This window comes from Meleagris gallopavo, chromosome 22 (genome assembly GCF_000146605.3).
Source record: "Meleagris gallopavo isolate NT-WF06-2002-E0010 breed Aviagen turkey brand Nicholas breeding stock chromosome 22, Turkey_5.1, whole genome shotgun sequence".
Classification (NCBI taxonomy): Eukaryota; Metazoa; Chordata; class Aves; order Galliformes; family Phasianidae; genus Meleagris; species Meleagris gallopavo.
In genome coordinates, this window is record NC_015032.2 from 4,620,947 (window position 1) to 4,634,913 (window position 13,967).

Below are 13,967 nucleotides of genomic sequence, written 5' to 3' on the forward strand. Positions count from 1 at the left end.
CTTAATACTGAGGGAAAATGAAAGCATAAGAAGGGCTATTGAATGTGAAGGAAAGGCTATTATTAAAAAGCAAGAAAAAATCACGGAGGGAAAATAAAAATATATATTTCTGTGGTTGTAAGTAGAAACAATTACTGCATACAGTAGGATATTTCAGAACCCTTTGGTCACTTGCTGTATCCAGAGCATTTTCCTGCTGCAGCAGGAATGTTCCCTGTAGCTCATGATCCAATTTTCCAGGTAATTTTTCAATGACCCATGCAAGACATCAAAATACTTCCTACACGAATACTTGCTCCAATCTGCAAGAGGAAATCATATAATTTTCTTTACAGGGGAAAGCATCCATCCAAGGTACCTTGCTTGAAGAAGCAGCCAAAAGGAATAGTTTCCTTCTTCTGCAGCTATTTTAAAACATATAACATAATTGTTTCCTGCTCAGTACCTTCTCTTTTCTTCCACGGTATCACTCTCCAAGGAAAGATGGTTTCTTCTTCCAGCACTGCAATCCCATTGTTTGGGTTGTTTTTCTGTTGTTGGTTTCTTTTCTTTTTTTTTTTTGGTGCCCGCTCATTCTCTCATGGTTTTCATCAAATATGTTCTTTAGGAAAAACACACTGACAAAGCATACGCCTCTCCCTCCCCACGTACTTGTTTAGTTTTACTTGCCTGTTAAACTGAGTTGTTCAGCACAGACATGGATTTTCTTTCCCTCAGACTCACAGAAGCCATGAGAAGAGCACAGCCAGGAACTTAGAGCCCTTCATTCCTCACTGCAGCCTCAACACCTGACCCAGAGCTCTTGAGCACCCAGTGGCTGATGTTGCATTGACATTACAGGGTACAGCATACAAGGCTGTGTGTGTGTGTGTGCCCTTGTGCTCACTGGCCTTTATCTCCCTTTCTTGTCATGTCATCCAGCTCCCAGAAAGACTCCTCCATTCCATTCATTTCCTACAAATTCATTTCCTACCATTCCTTACTGGTAAGGTGCCCAGAACCCCCAGGCTCTTCAGGACGATCTCTCACCTTGTGGAGCATTTTCCTGGTTTGGTATAAGAGCATGTTTCCTGACAGCTCCCACTTCTTCAGCCATCTCCATCTCATATGACCCACGGTCCACCAGCTCATACGGCCATCACACCTCAGTTTAGCTGTTGCCTTCTTGGAGCTGGCAATGACACAGAACCTGTACCCTGAACATGATGTATGCAGCAAACCACCCCACACCTCTCAGATCCCAGCACTGACTGTGTGGCAGCCCAGAAGTTTCCAATGGAGGCAGCAAGGTTTTTGCTGAGAGTTCCCAGGACTGATGCGCAGCCAGTGGGAAGCAGCTCCACGTGCATGCAGCCATACTCACATTCTGTTCTGGTAAATAAAAGGCAGAAACAGCTCCAGTTTGATCCTGCTCACGGCATTCCCCATGGGTCAACAGATATCAAGATCTGCTTTGCTGAGCATCTGCGAAGAAAGCCCGGGCTTTGAAAGTTACCTTGATATACACAGCTACAGACACATGCACATTCAGTTGTTTGCTTTGCAAATTTTGAAGTCATCGCAACACTTTTTGTATGTCAAATTCAAAGGGCAAAAGTTTTCCGCTGTTTTATTTTTATTCCCTCTTATTTGAATTTGTATTTCCAGCATGGCGCAAATCACAGCCTTACACCAGGATGTAAGGCACAAAAGCACTGCCTCATTACACACACAAATGTTTGGGATTAAAATTATAGGCTATTGGCATACATAAGAGGCGGATTATAATTAGAATCTAGATGCGTGAGTGATGAATCACAACAGAGCATTACATACCATTAGCCTTACACCATGTAGAGGGTCAAACACCAATGATCCCAGCACTGCCATTGAGCGTAAGGGCTGCAGGACTGGGTGCCCCTTGGCATGACTCAGAGCTTGCAGGTGTCCCCGCTGCTTGGACTTTCCCGGAAAGCTAAAACAGTGTTGATGAAGGCTGCTCCAGAGCACAGAGCATAAAAAGGTTTAACTATGGCTGCTGAATATCAGGAGGGGTGAAGCAGAGAGAAAGCAGGAGAGAAAGCTGAAAAGGAAAGAGGAATGGATAGCTATTAGTATTGGGAAAATTTCAGATTCTTTGTAGGAAAATCACCATTTCTCGAGCTGAAATTTGAAAATTGAAGTTTGAAATTTGATCTGGATTGAAGGTGGAAATGCAAACTTCGGAGAAGATTTTTCTAGCAAGGAAAGGGCAAGAGATGGGAAGGTGGGCAGGAACACTTCCCGGCCTCGCTGGGCCATGGCTGCTGGCACTGAGCTGGGACTGCCCATCTCCACAAAGCTGAGCAGGTTCCTCAGGGCCCCTCTCTTCCCAGGGCAATTTCCAGAGAAAGTTGCTGAATTTAAGGAGTGGAATGTGAGTGGCTTGCACCACATGATGACAGTGAGCAGATCAAGCACCAAAAGATCGCCCTGCACAGGGTCTGTAGATGATCTTAGTGATCTTTTCCAACATAGTGATTCTATGCTTCTGTGACTCATGAGCCCGCTCTGCTGAGCAGATGAGTGCAGCCCAGTGTCACCGCAAGCCTTGCACACTGCTGCTCTTCTCAGTGTATGTCTCAGCTGACTGAATAGTTAAGAAGATGCAAATTCAGTTTCAATGCATAATTTCCTTTCTGAATGCATGCTGCCCCTAACAATTAGTCTGCATTTCAAAGCACGGCACACATACCCATTTATATACACATAGTCACGCGTCCTCGTGAGACACACGCACATGTGAACTAACATTTCAATTACAAAACCACCCCGCATCTCCTCTACAGTAATTCCACCCTGCAGGGAGACACACGGGCTGACAGTGAGACGATTGTGAAGGTGATTGAGCTTTGAGACGTATTGTTGCTCTCCTCAATAGTGCTGATTGGCAGCAGCGATTAAATGACTCAAGCAAGGGGAAGTGGCATTCAGAGGCTGACCAAACGGATCAGAGATGCAATCAGTTTAAGCATCTGAGGATAAGAGCTGGTTTCTTGGTGCTGCTGTGGAAGCCAGGTGTCTATGCCTGGTGAGGTTAGGGTAGGAGGATCAGGCTGACTATTTTCCCACGTTTTTAAGTTAATCCATCTGGTGACATCACAGGAAAACTCAGGTGCTCAGTCTCTATCTCCTAAACATCAAACTCAACCAGCCTTGGAAGGCCAGACACTTCCAATGCTGACTTTGTGGTAATTCCCTCTATTGCCACAGTGTGCAGGAGATGGGCCTCAGACCTCTGCTGCTTTTTTCCATCTCACATTCTGGTTTTTCTTCATAGGTGTTCTCTGATACATGGCAGTGCTGGAAGTGCCCAATTGCTGGGGAGGAAAGAGGGCTGGGAGGAAACCTGCAGCAACAGCCACATCTCAGAGCTGGCAGCACCCTAAATAATTTCCCAGTCTCCCTTTCCCAGGCAGCCTGCTGGTGGATTAACATGACACATACATGCATGAACACCTCGATATCCTCAGCACGAGCCAGCATTCACAGACTGGTAGGGGAAGCACTTAGTGCCCTGTGGCCATACAGAAATCCCACAGTAGTTAATGGAGGAAGGCCAGACTGCCTTCTCCCTTGCAGCCTGGCTTTGTATTCACTATGCTGAAGACCTGAGTCCTCCATGTCTGGTGGCCGCTTACAACAGCCCATTCTGGAAATCCTCATTCCCCTGTACCAGTAGCTGTGACAGGGACTCTGTGGATCCTACCTTCTGCATCACTACTCACCAGATTCCAAAGCAACCCCACAAGGGTTCAAACGACCTTTTCAAACTCAGCTGGGTCTAGAGAGTCCTTGAAGGACTTCCACTGACACGGACAAATCTGTTGGTTAGCTCGAAGCCTACAGACAGGCACAAATGGAACTCCCATTGGCAAGGGAGGCAAATAAGATAAAAAACCATAGGAGGAATTATTTTTAAAAATCACATTATATGCAAAGATATATGTACTTGTATGCATCTATATACATTCTTGATTACCCTTTTTTAAAGTTATCAGAAGTTCAAATATCTGTCCTTTTTTCTGTTATTGAGAGGAGGATGAGATTGCCATCGTCAGTTAGAACAGGGAACAGTCATTGCTTGAATAATTTTTTTATTTTTTTTTACCCCGGCATTTCTTGAATACAATCAAGATCTACTGATGGGGCCTACACTAATTGCAAACCATTGGAAAAAGCACTGTGCACCAGCGTGAGACAGCGCAAAGGAATCAAAGCAAGAAGGGCATCTGGATGCCCATATCAAAGCACTGTTGTAAAAGCCAATGACATGATCTCACTTGAGCACTGTGTTCAGTTTTGATGATGCTATCTGAAAAGCTGTACAGACAAAAATAGCAGTATCTGTGAGGAAAAAACAAACAGAAGTAATGGTTTTAGAAGAACCTTCCTGTGAACAGGAACAAGGAGTTAACAACATCTAACAGATGAAATGCTGGAGAAGGACATGGGGGATCTGAACTCCCTTCCTCATTACCTTTCACAGACAATAACCTCAGATGAGTTATTTTGCCTCCTTACTCCTCAGTTTCCCCTTCAGTAAAATGAGGAATAAATGACACATTTAAAAGACATGCTCTGAAAGAACTGTGTAAGAAATCCTCTAAGATGACAGTACCTATTTGTTATTTAACATCTGCATATTGGTATCGCCTTTCTCATGCCCCATCTCAAGGCTGCTGCAGTGGCCCCAGCAGAAATGGGATTCTGACCTGAGGAAACTTCTTTTCTGATCCTGCGTGGTAATTCCTACCTACTGAGCTATAGAAATACCAAAACTATAAGGGTGAAAACTGAGAGAGTATTTATGCAGAATACAGTACTCCAAGGAACAGCCTTCAAAACACACTTCTAATTTAGAGAAGACTGTCAAATGCCCAGTAGGGTTACTGTGTCATGCATCAGATTTCCTTTTTGCAGGTTTTAATTTGTGACTTCTCTCATAAAGCAGAAAACAGATGAATTATTTTAACAGTTGCTGACTGTAATTATATCATTGCAGCCTCAGCTCTTCCCTTGGGTATGACACAGCCACCAGAGCAAACTGCCCAGAGCAAAGGTGGCCCAGTCCTGGTCGCCAGAGGAGGTGCTGTTTGTATCACCTTGCAGCACAGTCAAGTCTTAACCCTCCTCATCCCATCATATGGTTGAGTACCATCATTTGGAGTGGTGGCAAAGATGTTCCTCCCCAGAACCACAGGTGCAGACATCATCTGTGGCAGAGGTCTTCCTCATGAGCTCACAGAAATCCAGCCCTACACTTCTTAGCTTTGCTTCAGAGAGGTTTCAGTGCAACGAATAAGGGCTTTCCTGGAGGACAGCAAACCTGAGCGAAGATAAGGAAGGATATGGAATTTCTGATGGGCAACTGCTGTTGATTTAGCATGAAAACTTCACCTTACGAAGGGCACCTGTATCATGGTGCTGCTCACACGCCTGCCATGCTTGTCATCCACATCCCACTGGTCAGGCATAGGCTGCCCAGGGAGATGGTGGAGTCACCGTCCCCAGAAGTGTTCAAAGATAGATGTCATACTGAGTGACATGATGTAGAGTCGATGCATGGGCAACAGGCATGGGTTGATGGTTGTACTAGATGACCTTAAAGATCTTTCCAACCTTAATGATTTTATGATTCTATGAGTCTATATTGCTTGTCAGTACAAGCTGGGAGCAAGCACAGGAGAAAGGGCAGGCTGAGAAGTGGGAACCCACGGAGAACCACGGCCTCTCCAGCTCACCAAGCACACACACACAGCTCTCAGGACTCATTACCACTGAATTCCTCTTTCTTCCTTTTCCCAATGTACATTTCATAAATTGCAGAAGCCACGTCTTTCAGTATTAAAACGTAATTAATGATTTCACTGTAATGAAATTAATAATTAACTGGAAAGACATTTGAACCCTTTGTTGAACAAAACTCACTAATATTATGATGTATTAGGACCGTCTGGGCTAGTCTGTCTCCGCAGCAGCTATTGTGCAGCTGGCAAGAAGCCAGGGGCTGCAGAAAACATATTTTCTTCCTGTCAGAGCCGTAGCAGCCCCACTCGCAGGCACCGTATGATCCTGGCTTCTGGATCCTTTCAAATACAGGAAAACAAAAGAAAAGGTTATACAAAGATGGGCGATGCAAGGGTTCCAGCTGGCCAGCTGCCCACCAACCTGCTGTCATGCGTGGGATGTGCAAGCAAGAGCATTTTTAAAAGAATTTAGGCATCAATATTTTGATGTCTTCTTCAGAGGATGATGTCTATTTGGTAAAGAAAGACTGTGGAAGCCATCAGTCCCAGGACAGGAACAAGGCCTCAGGACATGGACACCCCGCACAGCAACGTCCTGTGCCCTCAACTTTGAAGTATCTTGGGAGAATGATTCCCAAGAGGGCACATCTCTTTCACATCCATCTGGTGTCATTGCACTGGTGATAGCCAATAACTGTGGGCCAATGAGTTCCTTGAGCTGATCCCACCAGCACTGTGCACAGGGTTAAGGTTGGATATTAGGAAAAACTTACTCTCCCAAAGAGTGTCGATGGAGTGACACAGCTGCCCAGGAAGGTGGGGAGTCACAGTCCCCGGAGGTGTTCCAGAACAATGGAGATGTGGCACTGAAGGACGTGGGCAGTGAGCACAGTGGGTATGGGTTGGGGTTGGATTTGATGATCTTAGTAGTCTTTTCTGACCTTAATGATTCTATGATTTTAGCAGGTCTGTAGGTCTTTTGAAAATCTTCGTCTGCTGGAAACACATGAGCCACTGAGGCTTGAACTCAGAAACTTTGCATAAAGCCTTTAAGACCTAAGACTCAAAACAACTGATTAGTGACCTCTGCAATACCACCTTAGCTTCCAGCTGAGCAAGCTCTCTTCTTTGGCACTGAAGCATCTTAAACTAAGGTTTTAGCTTTCCCCCGAAGAAAACTGAATTAATCAATTCCTCCTCGGCATTGAAATAAAGCTCTCTTTCTGCTAGGTGGGTCAAAAATGCACAATCTATTTCAACTGTTCTGTTCCCATGAATTCTATTACAATACATTGCAAAAGGGAAGATTACAGAGAAGGCAGAGCCAGCGGCATGCCTTGCTTTATGAGGGGGAAAAAACACACACACAATTTATTTTTCATTGCTTTATGATGAATATGAATTCAATTACATGCAGAGGAGAACTGCGGTAGTCAGGCAGAATTATACTCAGCTAGTAACAAATATAATAGCTTTTAACAAGGAGAGCTTATCATCAAGGTTCAGACAAGCTTGAGCCCATGTTGCACCTGATGAACCTGCAAAAGGAGACAATGGCTATCAGAGCTGAGAATTAATCTCTCATCTCCTTGCGTTGAGGAGAGGGAAGGGAAGGGAAGGGAAGGGAAGGGAAGGGAAGGGAAGGGAAGGGAAGGGAAGGGAAGGGAAGGGAAGGGAAGGGAAGGGAAGGGAAGGGAAGGGAAGGGAAGGGAAGGGAAGAGAGTGTTAAAGAAAGCCTCAGTCGCAGCCAGTCCTCTAAGCACACTACTGGGCACCAGGGAGCAGCTAGACCATTCCTTGGGACATAAACACACACAACAAAAGCAACTCAGAAACATGCTCATCTCCTTCCCTGTTGCTGTTGTGTTTCCCACCAGATGAAGTGCATCTCTTCCTGATCCTTGTTATCATTTCCGACAGTCTAGTTAAGTTTGTTCACAAAACCCACATGCCAGACAACTGTCATATGCTATGCATTAACCTCACACACATTGTGAGCCTCCCAGATTGCCACTGGTGTTTGTGCTACATAATGTGTCCAGGATTCTGTCTTCCAGGTAGCTCTCACAATTTTTCTTGGGATGCTTAGCAACTCCAGATCAGAAAAGTTATGCTAATGCAACATGCCATGCACCCACATCCAGCCTTTCTCAGGGAGCAGGCATGACAAGATTACACATCATTAGGTAGCTCCTAACAAAGCAGTTACAAGTCATGAGTCCATCTAACCCAGCATTGCTTCTAAGTCAGAAGACCCCAAACCTTCAGCAGTGTGGGCAAAAACATACACAAGTGTGCTATTGCCTGTCCAACCTGAACATAAAGCAGAACTTGTATTTTGTGCAGATGCAGCTATTTAGGGCTCAGTCCTGCAGTGGTGCTGGACTCAGATCCTAAAGGATGCTGATGGACTCAGCTTCCCAGAAGCTGGTCCTGCCATATACAGGCAGTGCACACAAGGCTTTCTACGTTTCAAAAACAAAATGTTATTTCTGGAGCAGCTGCCTGGGAAAGGATGCTAAAATCCTGCCTAATAGTAAAAATAAACATTAAATATTTTCTTGCTATTTTTCATCAAAACATTCTGTGGGTATTTGTGGGTTAAGCATCACATCCTCAATAGGGTCAGTGTTGCTACTCAGAGACAGGAGAAATGTGATCATTGCATTTGCTGGCCAAACTTATGAATCAAGACAGAGCAAATCTCATACAAAATCCCAACATCTGTTCTCCTACATCCCCATTTATCTGTTCCCAGCATCTGTTCTCCTTCATCCCTATCTTTCTCATCAGCTGAGACACAGCATGGCAATATTGCGGCTGTGAAACAGCAACTGCTCACTCACTGCTCAGAGAACACTGCCAAGCTTTTCCTTCACTTTAAGGAAGAAGGTGCTTATCTCCATTCCTATCCAGGTGGAGCTTTCCAGCCCCTGGCCTCCATCACACCCAGAGCATCAGGGTGAGCAGAGCTGGGCTCTGCTGTGAGCGCTGGAACCAGACTGTGGCAGCAGACAAAACCCAGGGGTTGAATCCTGACATCTGCTCACCAGGCTTGATTGAAAGTGGAGGAATTATATTAAATTACCTGATTACGTGAAGGCTGAGAAATGATAGTAGGTATTACAGCCAAGGCTGAACAAGAGCTTGGCAGTTCCTGTCTCTACAGGAGGAGTGGGAGTTTTGCCCTGGTAATAACAAGCTTTGCAAGTTCCTTCTCTTTAGAGAATTTTCTTTTTTTTTTCTTTTTTTTTTACTGAAGATGGAGAAGAAAACATACAAATTGCACATAATAAGTGGAACATAGAAAAAGAACCAGCTGTACTCGCAGATGTTACAATACAACCAAAGGTGCTTCTCTATTTTCTCTCCTCTTAGAATAGGCCATATATGTCTGATGAATAATGCAAGAGATTTCCTCTATAGAATTATTAGCAGGCAGCCCTTCCTGACCTGTCTTTAATCACACTCAGCAGGCCTGGAAGGGAAAAGAAAGCAACACCGCTCTTACCAGGCGATCCCAGCGGGTAGCAGTCATCCCAGTCCTTCTCAACTTTAACACTTCAATGTGAGGAAAATCCATGAACAGCTCTATGAGCTTTTTTCCTCACCTGGGCCAAAGCTTGGGTTAGAGTCAACAGATGTTTCGCATCTCAGTTGAATGCAATCAGCATTTACAAATGATGTTTGTAAGGAGAAGCTTTTGCTTAATTACAAAGACTTGTTCAATTGACTTACAAAATCACAGAATCATAGAAGATCCCAAGTTGGAAGGGACCCATAAGGATCACAGAGTCCATACTCCTATTCAGGGATGGTGATGCTTCAGATTCATATTTGTGCACGTTCATGGAGAGTCAGAGACTCTCATTCACTTGCAGAAGGCTAACAGTGGTAGGTCTGACTCTATCAGCCTAACAGATACAGAGAATTTATTCTGACTGTCAGATATCAATCCCTAGCAGTGCTGCAAGATGATGATGCTGCAAGCACCATGACCACTGTAAGTAAGCCTACTAATCAAGCCTGGAACCCAATCTTTTCCCAGAAACTAATGCTTACAGAAGTATTTGGAAAGCTCTGCAGATGGACAGGTTAAAAAAGAATAAGAGTTTGGCTATGTTGAATCTCAAAGAGAAGAGTTTGGCTATGCTCAAAGGGATTCAGTTTTTGCAAATAAAAAAGCTAGATGGTCTCTCCTAGTCCATCCAGTGCTGCCCAGCCCAGGAGACAACATGGTGCAGCACCACAGGAGCTTTGTGCAAAGCAAAAGGAAATTAAACGTAAGTCATAGGCAAGATTGCAGACCCAAGTTCCCATTCATCAGTAGATCTGATTACCTTAATGTACTTTGTCCAACCTGAACATTTCTACATACATAAATCAAAAGGTTCCGCTATGCCTTGTTGAGCTGTTGCAGCAGCACAGCAGCTCACCTCTCCTGCACAGGTTCAGCCCAAACACCATCAGCCCACAGTCTGCTGCCATCCCTCTGCCCTCCCAGCCAGCCTCTGAGCCCTGGCCCATGCCTTGAGGGCATGAAAGCCCTGACAGCACCTGGGCAGCAGAAGGGTGGCTCACAGCACTGAGCCCCAGCTCTGGGCAGTACAGAGAAACCCTGAATTAACTGAAAATGACATGTTTTGATTTGGCTTAATACGCTGAGATAGTTTGATCTGGATCCGCCAGGCAGGAATGATGTGCTTCGTTCAAATCTTCTTGACAAAACAGAAACGTCTATGTGTTTCCTTGAAAATAATTTTTTTCCATGGAAAAAAAATTGATCTTTTTACAGAAAATGCATTTTCTCCATCTAGATACACTCGAGTACCCCTAATTACCACACTGATGAGTTTGATAACAAACTTCTTGTGAGCTCTAGTCTGAACTATAGTAAAGTCATTTTCAATCCCCTTACTCACTGCAATCCAGAGCCATAAAATGGTGTAAAACACAGCTAGGGAGAAGCATTCAGAGCCCCCACTTACTGCTGCCTACAAACTGGGATGGACAGACACAAGAACAGCCTTACACAAAGGACGCTCACAACCGACCCCGGTCCCCCAACAACAACCACATGCAGCTCTGCTGCCAGCGCCCCATGTGCTCCTCTTGTTTCCTTATTTCCCTTCCATCAGCATCTGCAGAAAGTTCAGAAGAAAAAGATGTGCCCAGGTTGGAGGAAGTGGGGGAGCTAATCTTAAGCACGTCTTGGAAAATATAAATAAACTTTCCCACTCCCATGATGGTTCATATATTTGTCAACTGGTCTTTATGGGAAAGTGGTAAAGAAGATTTCCGATGCCTCGTAGTGACATATATTCCCAGTGAGGAACAAAGTTTGAACCAATTTTTGAGTTTTAAAATTATTGAGAGGAGAGATTACCATAGCCAAGAATAACTGTGTACGAAAGGAAATTGATTTCTGGGCTGCTAATAATTTATTTTACATTCTTCATAATCATATTCCAAAAAGCATATATTCTACAGCAATAAACAGTTCCAAGGACTCTCCTCATTTACTCTCCCCACTGCATTCTTCGGACTTGCTTAATTTCATAGCCCAAGGCTGCAGTGGGATTTGGGTGAATAACATATTGTGCCTATTAGAGACATGAAGCCCTCCAAACGCTGCCAGCATGGAGCATCCTATTATGACAGCTCCCAGCTCACCCTATAGGATGATCTCTCCTGCTCCTTAATAAGCATTTTAATTTGGTCTGTCTGTGTAGCATTCAGGTGTTTCTACATCCAGTCCTTCCATGCCAGCTTCTGCTTTCTGTTCTACTCCTATCCTTATCCCTCTGGGAGCAAAATCTCAGGATTGAAATCCTTTATGAACTCCAAGAGTTGTAAATTCATGTTCAATTTATTGTTAAATAGATGTCTGATATGAAAATGAAATGGTATTTAAAGATGTTACTCAATTCTGAACTTCTAAAGCAGCCATGGGAAGAAATGTGGGATGAACACAAAACTTTCTGACTTCCAAGTGAGGCCACCAACATTAGTGTTCCATCTTTGCTTTGTTGTTTTCAGATTTTCATTGAAACTATCTAACATTTCATCTAACAGATAAAAATATATAAATAATTTTAAAAGCACTGTATTTAGATAACTTACTTGCTAGATACCTCTGAGCCATGGTTTTGAAACGTCTCCATTGGTCATAACTGGAAAAGGCAAAGGATGCAGCAAATTAGGGCTTTCTTCCTCCATATCGATTCATCTGCAAAGCATGCAGCCACCTGCATTATCAGAAGCAAGAAGACAATTGTCAGCAGGGTGAAAACTGCCCCCAAGCAGCTGACTTCAGGGATGAGCTCAGATTTTTCTGAAAGGAGGATGGATAGCTATAGGGAGTAGGAAAAGACTCCCTTGGGTCATCTTTACCAGCACGCTGTGTCCTGAGCATTGCTTCTACCCGCAGCCCATGTCAGAGAGCCCTCATTGGGCAGAAGGACCCAAGGACCTCAGACATTACCCTTTTACCTGGGCTTTTGAGGATTTGAAGCCAGATTGAGCACGAGGTGGGAGGCTGCATTCCCACATAGCTGGGGGCTGAAGCTGGTGGAGATGACATGGCCCCAGGATCTTAAATCCCGTTACTTTTCACCACAGCAAATGGGACCTGCAGTACAGCCTGCTCAGGAGGACATGATGGATGTGCAGGTTTGAGGCTGGGGATGCTGCAGGCTGCTGCTCCCAGGACAGCTGAGCCACAGAAAGTGTTAACACAGCTCCTGCACTTCACTTTATGCTGTGAAATGAATGTTATTCTCAGGGGCTGCAATGAGGTTGTAACAAGCTTAAATACTTCATTAATGAGGGCTCTGAAAGTACCACAGAGACAAACAAGATTTGAGAGGGGCAGAAGCCTTTGTGCTTTCCTCTTCTCCACTGGGGAGAATTTCAACTCGCTGTCCAATTTGCAATTGCTAACAGAAAATTTTGCACGTGGAAATGGATTTGCTTGCACAGTTTGTGCCTCCACCTAATTGTTTTTAAACTTTGCATCCTGGGAAGAATTAGCAATCATGTTTTAGCAGATCTCTGTTCTTAATGTCTCTGAGTTTTTGGGGGATTTTCTTCATGTAATATCCCATATGTTCTGATTGTTTTCAGGGGAACACAGTCAAGTCATCTCTAACAAATACCTGTTAAATCACAGAGCACATCAATCCATTGGCCAAAGCATTTGCAGTCTGTTATAGAAGTTATGACATACCTTTTGCTAATGGGGAAAATGATGCCAGGAATAAACACGAATCTTGCTAATGTGGTTGTTTTATTCTTCTAAACTATACATGCAAACACATTATTTTCTTAAGGTTTTTTTGTTTGTTTGCTTGTTTTTTTTTAATTTTAAAGTAAGAAGGAATGAGAAAGCAAGAACAGAAGGATGTCTGAATAAGACTGCCAAGGCTCAGTGGTTCCATGGAGATACTCCTTCACAGTTTGCTAGCACGGGTTCAGTGCTGCTGGGGAAATGGAGGTGCATGAGCAACTTCTACCACCTTCCTCATTCCTCTCCTGCTATAACCTTATACCACTTCCAGGCCTGACTGCTAGCAATAGCTGACCACAGCCAAATGTCACACTCCCATCCAGGATGTGTCCTTACCACCCACTTTGACACACCAATCCCACTGAATTCTGCTTTGATGTCCCCTTGGGGACCTTAAGAGTGAGATAAAGGGGACAGATCTTTGAAACATTTGGTCTATTATGGCAATAGAAAAATCCTGAACTATTTAAACTGTTATGCTTAAAAATAATGTTGGCTCTGTTTTTGAAGTCCTCTTAAATCCTCCTACTTGAGAGAGGATAAAAATATCCTACCGCACCTGGTTACCTCAACCATTTCCAACAACCACTGCCTCCTGAGAAGAGCTCCTTCAAGATATTGCCTCCTTAACTGCTTTGTCCTGACATTGCACAGGTCGGAGATTTTGGGAATTAGGCAATGTGCACCAAAACAAAGAAAAGAAGACCTTTGAGCTGGAGGCATTTGTGTACAGCGGAAGTGCAGCTTGCCTCTGCAACATTCATTCCTTTGGTTATGCTTCCACAAAACTCCTAACTCATTTCCTTCAAGGGAAAATGTTTTCCTTTCTACAGCTCTATTGTAGGCTTGTAATCAAAAGTGGGCTCCTTAAAACTGAAGACTGACCTTAACATCTGTTAGCCCTTCTAATA

The 13,967-nt window shown here is 44.0% G+C and overlaps 1 long non-coding RNA gene across 4 annotated transcripts in view; it reads right to left on the minus strand.

Annotated features, from left to right (window-relative positions):
• Nucleotides 1-7,016: 7,016 nt before the first annotated feature.
• LOC116217380 overlaps nucleotides 7,017-13,967 on the minus strand; it is a 36,742-nt gene continuing 29,791 nt past the window's right edge. For 3 of the 4 annotated variants that reach the window (XR_004161846.1, XR_004161847.1, XR_004161848.1), the window contains 2 exons: nucleotides 11,892-12,016; nucleotides 9,003-10,909 (listed from right to left, as the gene is read on the minus strand). This is a non-coding gene — a long non-coding RNA (uncharacterized LOC116217380). Of the gene's footprint in view, nucleotides 7,307-9,002; nucleotides 10,910-11,891; nucleotides 12,017-13,967 lie in introns of those variants that run through there. The other variant, XR_004161849.1, reaches the window with a different exon arrangement.